The sequence below is a fragment of the Hemitrygon akajei genome, chromosome 29, assembly GCF_048418815.1.
Source record: "Hemitrygon akajei chromosome 29, sHemAka1.3, whole genome shotgun sequence".
Classification (NCBI taxonomy): Eukaryota; Metazoa; Chordata; class Chondrichthyes; order Myliobatiformes; family Dasyatidae; genus Hemitrygon; species Hemitrygon akajei.
In genome coordinates this window covers 15,474,397-15,489,985 of record NC_133152.1, presented here as the reverse complement: position 1 = coordinate 15,489,985, position 15,589 = coordinate 15,474,397, and the positions used below count along the sequence as shown (strand labels likewise).

At 43.1% G+C, this 15,589-nt stretch overlaps 1 protein-coding gene across 2 annotated transcripts in view; it reads right to left on the bottom strand.

Moving 5' to 3' along the window:
* Positions 1-14,528, bottom strand: part of alpl (alkaline phosphatase, biomineralization associated) — a 74,426-nt gene extending 59,898 nt beyond the window's left edge. The window contains exon 1 of one of the 2 annotated variants that reach the window (XM_073031720.1): positions 14,298-14,528. The gene's annotated coding sequence lies outside the window, so the exon portion shown is untranslated. The remainder of the gene's footprint in view (positions 1-14,297) is intronic. The other variant, XM_073031721.1, reaches the window with a different exon arrangement.
* Positions 14,529-15,589: the final 1,061 nt, after the last annotated feature.

Below are 15,589 nucleotides of genomic sequence, written 5' to 3'. Positions count from 1 at the left end.
CCTGCGGTGTTCTACCAGCATTTTGTGTGTGTTGTTGTTGTTCCAAGAAAATGATGCCAGCTTTAAGGAATTCTATTGTTCCTGCAGTCCAAATCCAAGGACTAGATGGCTATATTAAGAAGCATTTGGATAAACATTTGACTTGCCTGCTAGTAAATGGGACTAGTGTAGCTGGGTTATTGATTGTGACATTTATGTAAAGAGCTAAAGGATCTATTTCCATACTGTGTGAGCCTTTGCCTCAATATTTCCCTAGTTATCAAGGATAAATGTTTTACATATTGTCTAAAGCAAACTTTGGAGAAAGGAAAGAGTAAGTGTTCTTCAAAATAGTTACATAACTATCAACCATACCTTAGGAATGCAGAGGACATACAACTTGTGTTTATAATTATAATTAAAATTACTGACTAGAAGAGATTCTGCAGATGCAGGAAATTCAGAACAACACACAAAATGCTGGAGGAACTCAACAGGTAAGGCAGCGTCAATGGAGAGGAGTAAACAGTCAACGTTTTGGGCCAAGACCCTTCATCAGGACTGAAAAGGACGGGGCATGAAGCCAGAATAAGAAAGTGGGAGAAGGGGAAGGAATACAAGCTGGCAGGAGGAAACATAAAGCCAGGTGAGGGGAAAGGTGGGTGTGTAGGGGAGGGGGGCATGGAGTGAGAAGCACGGAGATGATCAGTGGAAAAGGCAAAGGGCTAAAAGAAGTAGTAATCAGATATAACAGCAAAGACGACCATGACAGAAAGAGAAGGAAGAGTGATACCAGAGGGAGCTGATTGACAAGTGAGGGGGAAGAGAAGGGGTAAGAGTGAAGGCAGAAAGAAACACACGAGAGAACGCTGATGCTTGGGTGGCACAGTAGTATAGAGGTTAGCACAATGCTTTACAGTACCAGTGACCCGGGTTCAATTCCCACTGATGCATGTAAGGAGTTTGTACATTCTCCCCGTGACCACGTGGGTTTCCTCCAGCTGCTCAGGTTTCCTCCCACAGTCCAAAGACCTACCAGTTGGTAGGTTAATTACTCATAGTGTCATGACCTCAGCCCCCTCCTTCAAGAGAATCGCAAGATCGCTATTAATTCGGGTCTTGGACCCAGGAAATGAAAGACAATGCCACGGAGTTGACCATTGTTCTTAGAGGCACCTGTGTGAATTGCAACTCTATAGTACGTGCCAGATATCAGGGACATGGACACCCTCGGGCAATGTGGTGTGGGGATGGCCTCACCCTACCGTGATTGACATTTACAAATCTTGCCAGCCATGATAAAAAGGAGACTGCTGGAGGCGGTACTCCAGCAACGCACCAGACGGAGACACCATCGCTCATCGCTCCCGTAAGGACGGGAAGCTGTTCGGGAGCCACGTGTGTTCTGGTTCCCCTAGCTAGGGAATTGAGTGGCTGATAACCCCGAAAAGGATTTCGGACTGACAACGAGGAACTCCCGTTCTCGATCTCACGCTTTGAGTCCAGAAGGCTGGCAAGTTTATTTTCTCTATCCAACCTGTGAACACGCAGCAGTCCCTCAAGCGAAAAAAAAAGCATCCATGAACTGGCGAGACTTTTATATTTCAATTGGACAAATCGTTCAACCCCTAGACAACGATAGAGCTCATTTTTGATTGATTATAACTCACCTATGCTTTAGATTGAGTTTTGACGATGTATATGATCTGAATGTTTTGTATTAACCATACGTTTGTGCCCCTTTATAAATAAAACGTTTGAAAATAGTAGCACCAGGCTCAGCGGACCCATCTATCTTTGCTGATAAGTCACCCGGTTACTGGGGAACGTAACAATAGTAAATTGTCCTGTGATTAGGTGATTAGCTGCTGAGTGGTGTGGCTTGAGTGGTCAGAAGGGCCTATATCTCAATAAATAAATAAATATCTGGAGCAGCACACACAAAATGCTGGAATCCTGATGAAGGGTCTCAGCCCTACGTGTCGACCATCCATTTCCCTCCTTAGATGCTGCCTGACTGGCTGAGTTTCTCCCGAATTTTGTGCGTGTTACATCAAGCAGATGGTTTATCTTTGTTTTGACACACAACTGCGAGCAGATGGTCGTGGAGGAAAGGGGAAGGAGTTGAGTGGCAGTGAAGAAAATAATGACATATATCTTAACAAGGAAATATTTCCACTCAGATGGCATCAGCCTCCACAACCTGGTTAAGATGCACTTCACTGGAATGAGAGGAGAGAATCACTTCTCCAGTCTGCCTGTCAACCAACTGTCTGAGATTCAGAATGGAAAGAAAAACACTCGAGTTCAGCCTGAAGGCAGAATAGAAATTGATTTCATGACTTTGTGTTGTAGTTATGTGCTTACAGTCCTTTCTTTAGAATAACAGTTCTTCCTCACTGACAAACACAAAGAATTTGGCTTTCAGTGCAGAGACAAAGGGCTTCAAGCCTGATTTAAAAGGATTCCTGTCAAATAGATTTGGCTTTTTCAAATAGAATCTTCCTTTGGATCATTGGGAATGCAACAATTTGAACCCTTGATTGTAATTGTGCAGGTCCAATGTACTGCCACTAATCTATGGACTATTCAGGGTAATTATTAAGGTGCCTCAATGGAGAGGCAGAGGAAATGCTAGAAAATAAAACTTTAGACACAGGAAGCAAACCAAAGCTCTCACAAAGCTGTGGGGGATGATGGAAATTGCGAGGGGTATGATGGGTGAGGGGTTTAAGGCCTGGTTTCACAGTTCTGCACTGCATGGAAAAAGACAAGCGAGGAATCTTTTCATGTTCAAAGGCCAGGAACAAAACAAATGCACAGACAAAGCAGCACAGACTTCACAAGTATTGTCGTGGTAACTACAGCCAGTGCAGCCATTACACTAAACAGGACACAAAGATCAGCACATTAGCAGGTCCTGTTTTGTTCCAGTTTAACAAAAACCAGCTTGGTAAATACAATGCCATTTTCTTGCAATCTCATGGGCCTCTTTGCTACTTTCTCTATCTTTCCCCTCTTGTGCCCACCCCTTTCCATCATTTCATTCTTTTTATTTTTCACTCTTTTCCAAAACTGTCCTCACAAAAGCATTGCTGTATTTAGCAATAATACCTGTTGGATCCTCCGAAAGGTTGGTCCAAAGATGGTCCATAAGCTGAATGGAATGATGATAAGAGTATCTGGCACTCAGAAAACTGGACCTGTGCAATTCCCAGCAGTGTCACACAACGTCACACATCTCACAGCTCTCTGCGAGCAGCGTTCAAAGAAAAGCACTTGCCGCAAAGAAACAAAGGGTATGGGGAGAGGGACTCAGCTCCTGCAATCACTCAAAGAGTCACACATGGCTTAAGTATTGCTATGGACACATGCCGTTCCTGCAGCACAGGAGCATAGTCACAAGATGCCTTGTTGCTCCAAAGATCAGGGTTTCATCCAGACTATGTGGAGTTTGCACATTCTTCCTGTGATCTTGTTGGTTTCCTCCCACACCTCAAAGATTAGTCGGTTAATTGTCCACTAAGTGTGGACTAGACTGTACAGGTGTGATAGAATCTAAGAGTAGAAAATGAGAATTGGGGAGGGTGGGATGAATGTAAATAGTTGATTATTCATCAGCATGGATTCAGTGGGAAGAAGAAACTCTCTTTCTTGTACGGCTCTATGACATGGCAGAACAGACGCGATAGGCCAATGACCTAACTCTGCCCCTATATCTCATGGTCTTATCAGATTAGGAGAATGGGCAAAGAAGAGGCAGATGGAATATAGTATCATGAAGTGTACGGTCATGCACTTTGGTAGAAGAAATAAAAGAGCAGACTATTTTCTAAATGGAGTGAAAATTCAGAACTCTAAGGAGCTTTGGAGTTCTTATGCAGGATTTCCTGAAGGCTGATTTGCAGGTTGAGTCAATGGTGAGGAAAGCTAGTGCAATGTTGGCATTAATGTCAAGAGGACTGGAATATAAATGCAAGGATGTAACGTTGAGGCTTTATAAAGCACTGATGAGGTCTCGCTTGGAGTACTGAGAGCAGTTTTGGGACCCGTATCTAAGAAAGGATGTGCTGACATTGGAAAGGGTGCAGAGGTTTATGAAAATGATTCTGGGATTGAATGGATTGTCACTGAAGAGTACTTGATGGCTCTGGGTCTCTACTCAACAGAATTTAGAAGAATGAAAGATGATATTATTGAAACCTATTGCATCTTGAAAGGCCTCAATAGAGTGGATATAGTTAGGATGTTTCCGTGGGCTGGGGTAGTCTAAGACTAGAGGATACAGCCTCAGAATAGAGGGGCATCCTTTTAGAGCAGAGATGAGGAGAAATTTCTTCAGCCTGAGAGTGATGAATCTGTTGAATTCATTGCCACAGGAACTGTGGAGGCCAAGTCATTGGGTATACTTAAGGCATGATTCCTGATTAGTCAAGGCATGAAGGGATACAGGAGAAGGGAGGGGACTGGGGCTGAGAGGGAAACTGGATCAGCCATGATGAAATGGCACAGTAGCTGTGATGGGCCAAATGGCCTCATTCTTATGATTTCATACCAGGAAGAAGATCCGCATACCAGGAGAAGAAATCCCTGAGCCACTCGAGGAAGAACCTGGAGGGAAGTAACAGCGGTCTTCTCCACAAGGACCTTCAGTCTCCACGCTGTGCAGCAATACGGGAAGGAATCTCAGGTCTGCAAAAGATACGCTAGGATGATCGACACACCAGTGGGAATCCTCACAGAAAGTGTTTACTGATGCAACATCCAAAGAACTTAAAAAAAGGTGCCACTCATCTGGAAACCCAAAGGAATCATTGCAAGTTGTTAAATTAATACAAGAAGGAACTCATTCACCATATGTTAAATTCAGAGCAGGGGAACCTGTGCAGGAGGACGTGAAGAGATTAACTTCATCATTCTGGTTCCCTGTATGTTACCATAGTCCCTCTTGTTACACCTGGTTCCACTTCAGGCAATTGAGTCTCATTCTCCCACTAAATTTTCCCTGCAAACTCTTCTTTCAACTACCATCAACACCCCACTCTCCAGATTCTATCATTCTCCTACACACCAGGGACAAATTGCAATGGAAAATTAACCTACCGATCTATGCATCTAGGATATAGGAAGAAACTGGAGAACCCAGTAAAAAACACATATGGTCCTGCAAACTCCACACAGACAGCAACAAAGGATGGGCTTCAACAGTGATTACATCATTAACCTGGTTGGTTATTGATCTCATGTTGGTGCTTGGGCTTGTAATGTGGAGCAGGACACTTGATTTGTAGGTTCCTATGGGCATAAGTCTTTCCCTTAGGAAGTACCTGATATTCTTTCCAGCAATGATGCCTCCTCTGTTGATGGGAAGGGGAGGCTGCAAATGCTGAGCAGGGTCTCCCTCTCGATGGCCTTAATCTTCCTTCTGCTCCTTCCTATGAAGGACACTCCGTCTTCTCATTGCTAGTCCACCATCAGCAGCTGATATCAACAGCTACAGGACTAAGAACACGTAACACCTGAAATGAGGTCTCCATATCTGCCAATAATGTATGACAGGTTGTTTCCAGTGCTACCCTGTTACACACTGACTCATGTTTCTGTGCTCAGACACTATGGATGGAACACCTGCCAATGAGAGGAACTAGAGAAGTAGACCAGTCCCTTTCCCCCACCAAAGTCCATCCCTTCACACAGTCGATATCACTGAAAATATCCGCAGTGTATATTTCACCAGGGTGAAGGAGTCATGCACGTATCCCAGAAGCAATGCATTCCTCTTGAGGACAATTTTCTCATGTTACGCAGCCACCTCTACACTGAGGGAGCCACCCAGCTCCAAGTTATGAAGGGACGCTCTTATGAGCAAGTGAATCACTGGCCTGCTCTTAGACATGGGAAGCCAGGAATGCTGGCACATCCCAGGATTCCAGATGTCACCTCCAGGATCTGAGATCATTCCTTTCCTAATACAATGTTGCACTGAACAACAAATTGGGAGACACAGCAGTCATTGATGTAGTCACTTGCAAAGATCCTTTGTTGAGAAAGTTGAGAGTCCACCCATGAGATAACGGACAGAGGTTTCCCTCAAATATCACATACCACAGTATCAACAGCCGCGTAAAACAGAAGCCCAAGTGGTTCATCAAAGTGGTCCAGATGAGATTTGGTGCCTCTGCAGACTCTATAGGAGTCTTCACACTTCACTGGGTTCATATTCTTGCCTCCTTCCACTCAACGAAATGAACCCAGCCTAAACGGTCAGCCATGAGCCAGTGATGGAACGCTGCCAGTTGGTGTCACTACTTAGATACCCATTGAGTAAGTATTTTAGAGGTTTATTGCTGGAGACAGTTCTGGAAGGTCCCTGGTCATTTCTAAGTCTGACCAGCTGAGATTCATCATTCTCAGCAGACTGCCCCTTTAAGCAATATGTCATGCATCACATTTGCACAAGGTTCTCCTGGATCTACAGAGATCATTTTACAACTTTGTCTCCAATTAACATCAGTATGGTCAGAATAGGTTTTTTGGTTTATGACACACCTGTACTGAATTCATGGATGCCCAGAAGAGCTCAGTACCATTTCCTGTCTCTGGAAAGAATATCCAGTGTTACTCCAGGGAAAGCTAAAATTGAACTGCAGAGTGTCCAAACAATTGACACCATGTGTTCTAGCTTCCAAAGCAACTTTTTTTTTAATTATTGGGATGGGGGGGCAGAATATTCAAGAAAGTTGTAAACACTTCTGTTGCCTACAGAGAAGCATCACCTTTTTAAACTTTTATTTAGGATGTCTTAGAATGACTCAATAAGCTTCAAGACCCAGGCATCAACAGCTCCTTGTGTAACTGAATCCTTGAGGCCTTCATTTGCAGACCCCAGTCAGTTCAGATTGGTGATAATATCTCCTCCACATTCAGCTGTGTGCTTAGCCCCCTGCTCTACTCACTTTATACTTATGACTGAGAAGCTAAACACAATTCCAAATCACTATTAAAGTTTGCTGACAACACCACTGTCATTGGCTGAATCAAAAGTGGTGATGAGTCAGCATACAAGAAGGAGACTGAAAATCTGACTGAGTGGTGCTACAACAGCAAGCTCTCACTCAATGTCTGCAAGATGGGGGAACTGACTATTTTCTTCAGAAGGAGGAAATCAGAGGTCCATGAGCCAGTACTCCTCGGGGAATCGGAGGCGTTATCACTTCAGAGGATCTGTACTGGGTCCAGCATGCAAGTACTATTACAAAGAATGCACAGCAGCACCTCTACATTTTTTCAGAAGTTTGTGAAGATTTGGCACATCATCTAAAACTTAGTTCAACAGATGTAGAGAATATAATGACTGGTTGCACCATAGCCTGGTATGAAAACACCAATGCTCTTGAATGGAAAAGCCTACAGAAAGTAATGGATACAGCCCGGTCTATCACAGGTAAAGCCCTCCCACTCAGCTTCCCTCACCCCATCACTGCACTGTTCCCACAATCTATGGACTCACTTTCAATGATTCCTCATTTCCCGTTCTCAATATTTATTGCTTATTTATTTATTATTACTATTTTTTAAATTTGCAGAGTTAGTTGCCTTTTGTACATTAGCTATTTGTCCATTCTGTTGGGTGCAGTCTTTCATTGATTCTACGTAGTTCGTGAATTTACTGCAAATGCCTGCAAGAAATGTATCACAGTGTTGTACAGTATGTGGTGACATATATGTACTTTGATGATAAATTTACATTGCACTTTGCTTAGCCAGGTGGCTGTGTATAGAGTAAGGAAAGAGCATTAATATACCAGGAAGAAACTCTGGCTTTGAATCTCTGATTCCCAAAACTTCACATTACTGGCACTTTCCTTACTTCTGATCTGCGCCTGCATCCCCAAGAAAATTAATTGATTGTTGAAATATATCAACAATATCTAAGCAGCTAACTGGATACTGGAAGATGAACGACATTAATAATATTTTTATTTAGTGATTTCTCAGTCCTTTAACTAAGTTGATGGTCATAGTGTATTAAATATAAAGGCTGACAAAAGTGTTTGGGGTTTCTAAACCTCTGGAGACTAGGAAATACCACGAGACAGTAGGTTGCATCGTTCAGTGCTAACACATCCCCAAGACAGCACTCAAATCCCATGAGATGCAGTGTTGTAACATTGAGAGAAATATCACAACTGGTTTGGGGCTGGCAAGCGCACACAAAATGCATTCAAATCATCCCCCTTCTAGTGTTCTTGATTGAGTGACAGTCATTGGTCATGACACTGACAGAACTGTCTTGTTCCACTCAGAACGATGCACAAAATGTATATCTTTCGGAGGTTAGATCTTAGCTCAATCAAAAGGCAACCACTTTGATGGAACTACATTCGAATGCCAGCCTGATTATGCTTTGATTGAACTGAATTTCAGTTTGTTGTCATTTAGAAACCACAACTGCAATGCACTTAAAAAATTAAACAACATTCCTCCAGAATGATATCACAAAAGCACACGACACAACAGACTACACCAGAAAATCCACATGACGTTTGGCAATCCCCAAATCCAGAGTCCGGAGAGGCTGCTGTGTATTAAATATCGCGCTACTGTCTGTTGGCTTCAACCAAATTACTCAGTGGATCTTCCAGTCATAGCAATTGACAGCAATCATACAAGTTTGATTTCAACTCATACTCCAGATGTGGGCTCCCTGTCTAATGCAGTATTGAGGGAGTACTGCACTGCTGCAATGCCTTCTCTTAGATAAATTGAAACACAGCAGTCACTCAGTTGAATGTACTAGACTGAACTTCTACAATGAGAGCTCAGTGGTTTCCCATGGCCAGGAGGTAAAATAAAACTGAAGATGCTCAAAATAAAAGCTGATAGTACTAAAAACATTCATCAAGTCGAGCAGCACCTTTGGAGAGAACAAGGTAACGAACCTGGAAGCAGATTCTGTTTTTTTCTCCTGACTTGCTGTGTTTTGAAGCATTTCTGTTTTAATTCTCCCTGGTTCTCCGACTTGTAGGAGCTTATTTGTTGAAGGATAATTTTCTAAAAGAGATAAGTAACTAAATTCCTTTATATTGGAGTTTGCTATGTGCTAATTGGCTGAAGCATTTTCCGCAGTGACTGAAATTCAACAGAATTTTAGGAGTCTCAAGAGAGACTCTTAGGTTGACACTTCTTCCCGAAGGTGGCCCCACCGACACAAAGGCTCTCTCTCAGTACTCCACTAGAATATCAGTACTTGTTCTCATTCTGTGTCCAGCATAGGTCCTCAGTCCAACATCCGCTGGCCTGGCCAGTATTTACCTCTCAACATCACGAGATAAAGGTTTCAGGTGTTGGCAACTTGGCTGCTAGACTTTCTCCATTAAACCAGTACAAATCCTCCTTTTTTAAAATCAACTGGAAAACACACCAGGACCTCCCAAGGTTATAAAAACTATTAGGCATCCAATAAACAATATCCTGTCTCTCTTTTCATTCATTTTGTTACCCATTCCACTCAACTCCATGCTAAAGTCTATTGGATACCCGGCCAGTCACTTTCACTTCAGCAATCACAGCACAGCGTGTTGAATGTACAACCGAAAAAATAGAAATAGAAATGGGTCATTAGACCCCATTATTCAATTCAATTACAACTAGACCTGTACCTCATCCACTTCCCATCAAACACCCCTTTCTTTTAATTACTCTACACCCCAAAACCCTGTTTTCCTAGCTTTGAATATATTCAGTAACTGTGGTCCTTTTCAGTAGAGAATTCCAATGATCCACAACCTCAAAGTAAATATATTTCTCCTCATCTCATATTCCCTAATAGTCCACTCCTAATCCTGAGAACATTCCACTTGGTTCTAAACTCCCTTTCCAAGTCAGTGACATTTCAACATCTATCGAGCTTAGATTGTTGTACATCATATTCTTGGAAATCATGAGATCATATTCTTTCATATTCCGTGAATAAATCTGTTCCATTCACTCTGCTTGTGGGACATAGCCACATAACACGCAGCCTTCATCTGCACAATTACTCTCACCACAACCCTGTGCATCTTCTGCCAGACTTCTGTATTTCTTCCTTCCAACTCCCTTTCTGTTCAGATATTTCATTTGTCGTCCTAATTACTTGCATTCTCTGGTTTGTCCTTATTTAAAAATAATCTAAATTACCATTATCCATACGAAAATGAATTACCTTCATCACTCCCATACAAAATTTCATTTTCCACCCTTTTAACCACTGACTTGCCTGTCTGCATTCCTTAGCAAAAGCTTTGTATCCTTATAGCTAATTTTCCCGATTAGCTTTGTCTAGCCAGAAAACATAGCCACATAACACCCAGCCTTCATCTGCATAATTACTATGGAAAGTAAATAGCTTTAGGGCCAACATTGACTACTGTGGTGCCCCACTATGAAGTGCCTGCTGATCTGAAAATGACTTGTTTCCTGCCCCACTATTCTCTATCCTGTTAATATATCCCCCATAATTGACAACACCAGTAGACTAAACTCCATTTATCCATTGAGAACCCACGTGTACACAGGTGCATTCAGCAGAACCAGAGGCCATGGCAAGTTGCCCAAACCATTTTGCCTCACTTAGTCTTCCATAGTTTCGGGTACCTTTCATTATACTTTCTCGTTCAACTGCCTAATGACAAGACCTAGAAGAGGTCTGCTTCTCTTTTAGTCAAAAATTTAATTTCTTCTTGGCTCCTAGCTCTGCATCTGTTCTGGGATTCTAAGTAAACCCCTGCATTCCATCTCATAAGTGATCTCCTTCCTCAGAAAAAAAGAATAACTGACTCTCACCTGCTGAACAACTTCATGGAACCATCCATCACATTACCCAGAGGAGTGAGGGGTTTCTACCTGATTTGTTTTGATGTGATGTCCCATGTTAATCAATTTATCTAATCCAACACTCTGACTTCCAATATTCCTTTTTTTCAGGGAATCATCTAATTACAAAATTATATATAGGCTCTAATTCAGGAAACCAATTGTAACAGAATATTCCACAGTATAACCTGCCCTCGCATTCCTTTTGTAACCTATTATTCATCTTTTGCATTTGACAGTTTAATGGCTTGCTAGTGTTTCACCTCCGTTTGAGTGGTGGCAATTACACTGAGTTCTTTTTTTTCAAATTTTGACACTGCAGACTGTGAGGCTTTGAAATTAGCTATTAATCTCATTACTGCACAAGAATTGTAATCATTTGTCATCCTAGATCCACGGAGGGTCAGGGAGACGCAGAAGTCAAACATAGTCCAAGAAGAGATTGAGCAGAGTGATCAGGGAACCCAAAACTGAAGGATGGCAATGACAATGTTAAATGCTTTCAACAAAGGATATGTCTTAAAACAGTGGTAGGAATCTTTTTCCTTTCTCCCACGGTCCACCACCCTCTTCTACTGGATTCCTTCTTCAGTAGCCCTTTACCTTTCCCACCTACCAGGCTTCACCCAACACCATCTAGCTAGTCCTCCTTCCCCTCCCCCCCCACCTATTTATTCTGGTGCCTTTCCCCTTCCCTTCCCATCCTAGAGAAGGATCTCAGCCCAAAACATCAATTGTTTATGCATTTCCATCGACGTTGCCTGACCTGCTGAGTTGCCGCGGCATTTCGCGTGTGTTGCTCTGAATTTCCAGCAACTGCAGAATCTCTTATGTTTATGGTACAGGGGAAAACTTGATTGACGTTCTAAAGGAGATATTGACACGTTTGATCAGTGAGGGGCTGTAAGAATGAAATTCCTGAACACAAGGCTTACATAGCTGGAGAAAAGACTTCAAATAGATGGGCAAAGAGTGGTGACAAAAGAACTGGGATTTCTGAGGAAAGGAAGTGGCTGAGGTGTGGGGGTTTCAGAGCTAGAGGAAGGTTGCATGTTTGGGAGGGGCAAGGCCACTGAGACTTTGGGAAAACAGGAGGCAATATTTGTCAGGAAGCAGCTCAAATGGAATGGTGCAGGTTCAGATATAAGCAGCGAGGATTCGGATGAATAATTTATTCTGGGTGAAGGACAGGAGTGATCAAGATTGGACCTATACTTATGTCTGACTAAGGGAGAGGTTGGCCTAGATAATTAAGAGGGTGTCTCCTGGAAGATGGGACACAAGCACAGTTGCTATGAAAGCAGGGGACTCTTAAAGAATTTCCCCCAACAAGTGTTCTCGCATTCATTTTTTCTCACACACACACACACACACACACACACACACACACACACACACACACACACACACACACACACACACACACACACACACACACACACACACACACACACACACACACACACACACACACACACACACACCCCACCCCACCCCACCCCACCCCACCTGCTCACCTCTGGTGCTAACTGCTATATTTTAAGCACTTTCTAACTTTGGGAAGTGGGATCAAATCTTCCTGAAAACAAAGTTACTGGGAATCCACAGCATAAACTGTGACCACGAGAAACTATTGATAGAGGGACTTTTAATTTGGACAGGCAGGCACAACCTTACACTCCCAATTATTATAACAATTTGCTAAATTTGCACATTTATTAACCATTAAATGCACCATAGAAGTTAATACTTAGAATCATTCTTTAAATAATCTGTTAATTATTAATACAACATCTCTGGCACAGAGTGGCAACAATTTGAAATGTGCACCACCGATGTTTTCTTCAATAGCTTTTTTTGTCTTACCACTGGTCTTTCTTTCCCTTTCTACGCTCAATCTGAGTCCTGTTTGTCATTCATTCCCCAGTATCTTTTGTCTCATTGGTAAAGGAGGCAAGCTGGTTTAAGGTCCTGGGTGACACATTCCTCCCCCTCCAGTATTAACAGCAAGAAACGGAGGGTAACGGGGTGACGGTAGGGGGCAGGAGAGGGTGGGAGATCAGAAAATGAGAGAGAGGGGAGCAGAGAGAAGTGAAAGAGGGGGGAAAACAGAGTAGAGGGCAAATCATGAAGGAAAGAAAGAAAGGACGTGAACAAAGTGGAAGAAATGGAAGAGAGGGTGAGGTGAGCAGAGAGAAGGAAGAAGAAACACAGGCAGGAAGGCAGGATGAGGCTGATGGGGATGGGAGAGGAAAGGAGAGAAAGACGTAGCAAAAGCTAGGGAGATGGGAAACAAGACGGAAAGAGGAAGAGCTTGACTGCGAAAGGAAGAGATTCAATAGGTGCAAGTGAAGGAAAATGGGTAGGGAGGGAAGGGTGGGGTGAGAAACAGGGGCTAGAAAGAGAGTTGAGGGGAGGAGAAGGAAAGGTGAAGGTGAGGCATGGGAGGGGAGAAAGTAGTGCTGGAAGTTTGTGGGAACGTGCAGACAGTTGGTGACAGGAGGGAGTGAAGGAAGATAGGATAGTGGAGGGAAGGGGAGATACGAGAGAGAATAGGAGTGTGGGAAGGGAAGGTGAGATGAGAAAGGATGAAGACAGGGAAGAGAAGTAGAGAGGAGAAAAAAAAGGAGAAAGCAGCGAAAAAGTGGAGGTGAGTTAGGGGAGAAAGGGGGGAGGGAGGGAGATCAACTCAAATTGCATTTCAATGTGCAGCAATAGCCATTTTAGATTTTTATGGAAACAGTCAAAAGACAGAGTACTAGAAAATCTCAGCGGATCAAGCAGCATCTGTGGAGAGAGAAGAACCAGTAACACTTCAGGTCAGGGGCAGTAATTTCTCCCTCAGCAGATGCTGCCTGAATTGCTGAGTATTTCTAGAATTTTCTGTTTATGTTTTAGAGCTGGAGTTCCCTTTTGATTTTTAACTTTCTACCACATGTTATTATTCTCCCTTTTGTAGAGACAAATCATGTAGTCAACAAAAAAGCAAGAAGAATATAGATGTTTGCCCGTGTCAAGGTAATTTTTACCACTTCCCGGCGTCAAGGCTTATAGTTCGGAAGCTGGGTGATCGGATAATTGAGAAAGAAAGCAGACTAAAATGTGGGACTCGAATTCAGAAACGTTGTCGCTCTGGGCTAGTTTGTTCTCCAAATTTCAATCATCTCAGAAGCCTCCGTGACCACTTGAAACTTGACTCAAAAACTCACTTGTTCTGATTCTTCTGCAAATCAACCAAGTCTCGTCAGATATTAAATCATAAATGAATTCACCAAAATTCCTCTGATGACATTTAATTCCCATTTCAACATACAATGCGCACTCCATATCCCTAAAACCAGCTAAGAAAAATTTTAAAACTTTTTACTCATTAATTCAGATGGCAGAGAGTTCTAAGAAATAGCGGATAAAACGTATCGGGATAGTCACGAAACTGATAGCAGAATTCGTAGCGCACTCACCTGCAGGGAGTAGCCCTTTAAATCCGTTAAAGCTGATGAATTTGAGAGGGAAGGTTTCTTTTGTGAAGTGCTCTCGCTGAAAGTTGGAAAGCGGCTGTGGGGAGAGCGGCCAGCACGAAGCAGCTCGGTAACCGAAGTGTCTCCTTTATATCAAGGAGCAGTCCATCCAGCCTTGGCAGTCTCTCTGCCCTTGGGGAGAAGGAGGTCCCACGTTCTGCCATTTTCTGGCAGCCTCTCGCCCGTGAGTTAATGTTTGGCGAGGGTTGGCTTAAACGCGGAGCTCCACCTACTGCCGAGATGTTGGCTGCGCTTTCAGAAAGAAAACCGCTACCGAGACAAACGTGAGCGACATCGTAGCCGCGATCCCCGCGGAGCCGCCCGGCTTTCTGTGGGATGAAGTGTAAACTACAGCAAAGCCGAACTCAACACAAGCTGCCTGCTGCCGAATAACTGTCGAGACGCGGGACCGTCGCCTATCTGAATCGCTTACTCTGTTTCTCTCTCCACAAACGCTGCCTGGTCTGCCGAGTGATTCCAGCATCCTTTATTTTTATTGCAGATTCCCGGCACCTGTATCTTTTTTTTTGGTCTTGTATTAGAGTGTTGTGGTTTTTTTTTGTGTGTCTGAGATGAAGACATGTGAGGTGAAATACAGCCTAGCACAAAGGCCTCCTTCTTTCCCAGGCTCCTTTGCTTTATCCACCTTAAATAAAACCAACATTCCTAGTGTATTATCCCGATTTTCCCTTCTCATTATACCTAGAAATTCCCGCTTCCCATTGCTCGAAGTTCTCAAATCATATCATCGCCAAGTCACCATTTCCTGTTATTACAAAGAACCTTCTTTACTTCTCTCACCCCACAACAGAAGGAGAGGGATATGGTGAGCAGATCATTCTCCCACTAGGTTCCATGCCCTTCTCAAAAAGAGGTCCCATACTTAGCCATTCAGCCATTTTCTGGCACCCGATCACCCTAATCTCAAAGGTGGCTTAATTTCTACACCATTCATATTTTCCTAATCATCTCATAACCCCTGATCTCAAAAAAAAAAACTCATTCAGGTTCCATCTGCCTTTGCTTGGCCTCCTTCCCAGGTTACACTTGGATCGACTTGGAAATCGGGCCAAGGAATGGCAGATGGAATTTAACTCAAACAAGTGCAAGTTAATGCATTTTGGGAAGGTAAACTGGGGCTGTAGAGCGTTTTTATAGAATTGTAACACCGAAGGATATATGTATGTAGTTCCCTGAAAAGTGGCAACACAGGTAGACAAAATAGTATGGCATGC